Raw genomic sequence first — 6,193 nt, 5'->3', positions numbered from 1 at the left:
AAAGCTTCATAAAGCAGATCCAGGAGAGCCAGAAATGAGGATGATATTATAAGGTCTAGCAATCTGGGGTAATGATTAATTTTGGAAAAGGATATAGTTAACTTCATCAAAGCAAAAGGTAACTAAGAGCAAAGTGGGTTTTTTTTTTAAATTTTTATTTTATTTTATTTACTTTATTTTTTTATCTACATGGATAAATAGACAGACATAAAGCTAATTTTCGATTTTTATTCTACTCTTTTGTTCTTTACTTTTATTTTCATTTTCATTTATGTGTCTAGGTTTTTTTTTTGGTTTTTTTTTTTTGTTTGTTTGTTTGTTTGTTTAAAGACAACAAAAAAGCAGTTAATTATTAAGGGGCAGTGGAATATTAGCAAAGCTAAAGGATTCATTAAGGATACAGGGAGCAAGGAAGAGCCAGGCATAAAGCCGTAGTCATTTTGAGTTAGCAGATCTTAAAACTGGGATCTGTATATGGTTAACGTTGGAAGTAGAACATTTGCATGGGTTACCCAGGAACTGGGTGGGTGGGGTTTTTTGTGTTTTTTCTTTTGTACGGTTTGTTCATTTAAAGCTTGTGTTTTGTGTTCTGTTTTGTTCGCACTCTCAGACAAGTTTAAGTATTTAGCAATGCATGTGAGGCGTGTTGGCTCGGAAATTGGCAGTTAAATGTACCTCTTGGAATTGTAGAGGCCTAAAAAGTAATAAAAAGATTAAGCAAGTAATGAACAAAATGAAAGATCTGGAAGCAAAAATAATTTTTCTTCAGGAGACGCACTCGCTGGAGGAGGAACATATTAAGGTTGGCAGGAGGTGGCAGGGTTCGTTGTATGCAGCACCATTTAGATCCAATGCTTGGGGAGTAATCACATTAATACATAAATCAGTACCTTTTCAGGTCAAAAATGTAATTAAAGACAAATTTGGTAGATATTTGATCATCCAGGGATTACTTGTACAGGAAACCATTAACTTAATTAATGGATATGGACCAAATACAGATGATGATACATTTTTTACTAATCTTTTTCTCACAATTTCATCACTCCACGGAAAATGCATCATAGGAGGAGATTGGAACTGTGTTCTGGATCCCAGTAAGGATAGACAGACTGGGACTGATCAGGCCCATAACAAAAGCCGAAAGACAATTCTTAACTTCATGAAGGAACTGCATTTGATAGACATCTGGAGACAGTTAAAACCTGATGATATACTTTTTTCTTGCCATTCAAAAACGTTTAATACGTATTCCAGAATAGACTATTTCTTACGGTGTGTTCACACCGAACGCGATGGGCGCGAAAAAAAAGCCCCAAACGCCCCTAATTTGACGCGTGCACATTCGCACCTCTACGCGTGTCCAAGAAAAATCCATCGCGCCCCAAAATATCATATTTTGACGCGCGTGAACCGGAAATGTGGGAGGGATGTGGGAGGAAGTTGTGCCAGACCGGTATCTTTGCTAGATGGCAGCTGTCGAGCTAGCGCTTGAAGAGAGAGTCTCCCTTCTCTATGTACTGTGGAGAGCAGAGCAGCGGCGTAAAAGACGTCCTCACCATACCTGGGTCCATCAGGTCCTCCAGAGGCGTGAGCAGTTTGGTGAGTTTCACCACTTGCTCCAGGAGCTGCGCCTGGATGACGGCCGATTCCAGCGCTATCACCGTCGTTCACTCGGCCAGTTTGAGGACCTGCTGTCCCGCGTTGGTCCCAGAATTGCCCGCCTAGACACCAACTACAGGCGCTCAATCCCACCTGCAGAGCGCCTGTCCATCTGCCTGAGGTTAGTAAAAGTGTTTAATAAGATAAGATAAGATAAGATAACCTTTATTAGTCCCACACGTGGGAAATTTGTTTTGTCACAGCAGGAAGTGGACAGTGCAAAAGTTATGAGGCAAAAATTAGAATACAATAAGAATAAATACAGTACACAACTGTACAGAATAGAATAAAATACTATATACAGTAGAATAAAATAAAATAAATATACAATAAGATAAAAATAGAATACAAATACAAATACTATATACAACTGAGTAAAAATACAACGATGACAGAAAGGATTATTGCACTTAGTATTATTGCATATGTATGGATGTGTGTGCTTGATCAGTTAAAGTCTTTATTATGGAGTCTGACAGCAGTGGGGAGGAAAGACCTGCGAAATCTCTCCGTCCCACACCGTGGGTGCCGCAGTCTCCCACTGAAGGAGCTGCTCAGTGCTGTCACAGTCTGCTGCATGGGGTGGGAGATATTGTCCATCAGGGATGACAGCTTAGCCGCCGTTCTCCTGTCACTCACCACCTCCACTGGGTCCAGAGGGCATCCTAGAACAGAGCTGGCCCTTCGGATCACCCTGTTCAGTCTCTTCCTGTCCCCAGCAGAGATGCTGCCGCCCCAGCAGACCACGCCATAAAAGATAGCAGAAGCCACAACAGAGTCATAGAATTTCTTCAGGAGTGGGCCCTCCACTCCAAACGACCTGAGTCTCCGCAGCAGGTACAGCCTGCTCTGCCCTTTCCTGTAGAGGGCGTCTGAGTTATGAGTCCAGTCCAGTCTATTGTTCAGATGAACACCAAGGTACCTGTAGCTGTCCACAGCCTCAATGTCCATACCTTGGATGTTCAGTGGTTGCAGTGGAGAATTCTTGTGCCTGCGGAAGTCTACCACCAGTTCCTTGGTTTTACTGGCGTTGATCTGGAGGTAGTTCAGCTGGCACCAGTCCACAAAGTCTTGGGTCAGACCTCTGTACTCCTTGTCGTCCCCATCAGTGATGAGGCCGACTATTGCAGAGTCATCAGAGAACTTCTGCAGGAAGCACTGGGTGGAAATGTGGGAGAAGTCTGCAGTGTAGATGGTGAAGAGGAACGGAGCCAGAACCGTTCCCTGTGGGGCCCCCGTACTGCAGACGACCCTGTCCGATACACAGCCCTGAGCCCTCACATACTGTGGTCGGTCGGTGAGGTAGTCCAGGATCCAGGTAGTGAGGTGATGGTCCACTCCAGAGTTCACCAGCTTGTCCTTTAGAACCGAGGGAAGAATGGTGTTGAAGGCACTGGAGAAATCAAAGAACATGATTCTCACAGTGCTTCCAGCGGTCTCCAGGTGAGCGAGGGAACGATGTAGGAGGTGAATGACGGCATCATCCACTCCAATGCCAGGCTGGTAGGCAAACTGAAGTGGGTCCAGTGATGAGCTTATTAGGCGCCGAAGCTGAGCCAGGACCAACCGCTCCAGGGTCTTCATCAGGTGGGATGTCAGAGCCACCGGCCTGTAGCTGTTGAGGTCCTTGGGGCGTGAAGTCTTTGGCACTGGTACAACACAGGAGGTTTTCCAGAGCTGTGGGACTCTTCCCAACCTCAGGCTCAGGTTGAAGAGGTTGAATATGGTAGTCCTTTATTGATACCTGTGCTAATATATGCTAAACCATCCATTTATACACTGCTAACATGGATGTGCTATGCTAACATTGAATGCTCTCTGTGTTTACTGAAAGCAAACTGTGGTACAAAGACGACTGTTTATAATATTTCTAGTGATACTCAGAAGGTCTCATCAAGTCCCGATTTAATTAGATTTATGCTGTTATCAGTGTTTGAATGATAGCATGGCTGTGGTGTCACATCAATGTATGCGCTCGGTGTTTGCTGCTATCAAACTGTAGCATTAGGACCACTGAGTTAACCTTTGTAGTGATACTCACTCCTTTTTATTTAGAACTGGTTTGATTCTGGTATAGTTGAATATTTGTATATAATCCCTGCAGCTGTCAGACTCTATAGCAGGGGTCACCAGCCTTTATTAAAACAGAGTTAGATAAAACTGAACAGTTTGGTTGATCTTTAGTTACATGGTTCTATCTTGATAAGCTGTCTTATCACAGATTAATTTTTCAAAAATATTAATGATTTAAGCAAGGAAAGGGCTACATGTCAACACACAACTCTTTATTTCTATTAATGTCTTACTTCATTCCTACCTGATTGACATGTTTAGGAATTATGAGTGATTGGCTCACTGTAGTGGCAAAAATTGCTACCAATCAAATTATGATATATTAAAGTTAAAATAAAACACAACTGTTTTAGATATTATCTAATATACATTTTGTAATTATCCTTATAATTACAAAATGTTTTATGTAAGATTTAAGTTTTGTGATTTAAATCTGACATCACAAAAGTATTTTGGAATTTGAATAATGTATTTTGTAACTGCAGTACACATAATACTGATTTTGAACAATTTTGTCCAGGTTCCTTGTCACCGGGGACTCCTTCAGCACCAAGCGTTCAGTTACAGAGTCGGTGTGTCAGATCACCCCCCAGGCAGCGACGTCCATCTGGGACTGTCTAGTGGACGACTTCATGGCTGTGCCTTCACCTGGAGACTGGCGCTCCATCACAGAGGGATTCCAGGAGCGCTGGAACTTCCCTCTGTGCTGTGGAGCTCTGGATGGGAAGCACGTCCAGACAAAGGCACCCCATATATCATATAGGAGACACACACATTGATATACACTAAATATTTATTCCATTTCTTTTTTGTGGTGCCCAAATTTATGCACCTGCTTGATTTTGTTTAAACAATTATTGCACACTTTCTGTAAATCCAGTAAACTTCTTTTCACTTCTCAAATATCACTGTGTGAGTCTCCTGTATGATATTTAACTGACATTTTTTATTGTAACAACCAACGATTTATACAGGAAAATTATGTCTATTAACAAGGTTGCCCAAACTTTTGCATCCCACTGTATCAGTATATTTTGTCATTAGTTTAATATGAAATAAATGCTATATGTGTCAATTCGTGTGCCAACATTTGCTGTGTAGTAGAACTGAGACATTAGTCATTATAAAAATTTATTTGAAATAATATTAAAAGTCTCAAACAGAAAAACATTAAACATAAATATATAAAATATAAGTATTTACAGAGAGACAGGAATAAAAAGGACCAGCTGCTCTCCAGAGCAGGAACAAGGCTGAGGAGGAAATGCTCCATTGGAGACTGGTGTGGACTCTTCAGGAACACCAGGGTGGCCAGCTCCACCACCGATGGACCGTCCTGGGACCCGTCCCTCATCTGCCTCGGAGCCGTCCTCCCCTGTGGCCCTGTAAAACAGCACAAAACACAAAGAAATGAGAAGGCTGCTACTAGATTTTAATTTCAACATTGAGAAAAAAAAACAACCAAAAACAGGATATAATCAGATTGGTTGTAGATATTTAGTAAAGGTGATCACAAGGCAATCCCACCGACTAAAAAGCTATCAGTGCTTGCTGTACATACCTGTGGGTGCAGCAGCAGGAGCTCAGGGACTGGGGAGCCAGGAGAAGCAACAGGGGATGCTCTGCTTCAGAATCAGTTGGTTCTATCAATACAGTATTAAAATGTTAACATGTTGAATATAATAATCATAGAGTAGACAGTGGTCCCTCATTTATTGCAGCAGGGGTTCTCAGAATAACTAGCCCCTGGTCACGCACTTTATACACTTTTTTCCACACACACACACACACATGAACATTGGTCACAGTTCTCACAATTGATTCTCAAAGTGCAAACCTTTGTAGATTGCAAAACGTAAAAGTATTATTATGCCGCGGTTTGTCTTCATCTGCCCGCCACTTTCGTGCGCCTTTTTCCCTCGCGGTGCAGGTGTCTATTTCCGAATGAGGCTCATAGTTATGGGTGTTTTTGTGCTGTTTTTTCTATTGGACGTGATGGTTATCAAAACCAAACGTGATAAATTTGGCAAGCGCAGGAGATTTGTCAATCAGGCTGCAGAATGCAATGCTGTACGGTGCAATAAAAAATCAGCGAAAAAGCAAAGCAGTGACGGATGAACAGCGGGACCACTGTGTGCTGTTTATTAATAAACAATAAAATATATTCCTAAATGACAACATGCATAAAAGCAGAACGGTATTTGTACGTCAGTGGGAAAATAGCGGTGGCTTGCTAGCTTTTGTGCGGCTTCCCCGGGTCAGTGAAAACTTTAGAGAAAACTTAAGAGAAATGAATGAACTTACCAGGTTGCCCGATCTCTTCACATATCTTCCTCCAAGCTCGGTCCTTTATATTCCTGTATCGGTACTGAAAGCATCTGGTGTCGTACAGCTCCGAGTTGTTTGCTACGGCATTGATTAGCCTTCCCCTCCATTGAAGTATGAAAGGCTTTGGCTG

The 6,193-nt window shown here is 42.1% G+C and overlaps 1 long non-coding RNA gene across 1 annotated transcript; it reads right to left on the bottom strand.

Annotated features, from left to right (window-relative positions):
* Positions 1–4,822: 4,822 nt before the first annotated feature.
* On the bottom strand, positions 4,823–6,193 carry LOC146671257 (uncharacterized). Its single transcript, XR_014911589.1, has 3 exons — positions 6,040–6,193; positions 5,297–5,378; positions 4,823–5,118 (listed from the first exon to the last, which is right to left on the bottom strand). It is a non-coding gene; the product is annotated as an uncharacterized LOC146671257 (long non-coding RNA).

Source organism: Rhamphochromis longiceps, linkage group LG4 (genome assembly GCF_057381845.1).
Source record: "Rhamphochromis longiceps isolate RC_006_pf linkage group LG4, R_longiceps_female_GT1.1, whole genome shotgun sequence".
Lineage (NCBI taxonomy): Eukaryota > Metazoa > Chordata > Actinopteri > Cichliformes > Cichlidae > Rhamphochromis > Rhamphochromis longiceps.
Note: the sequence above shows the minus strand (reverse complement) of the source record. Positions and strands in the feature narration are given on the sequence as shown.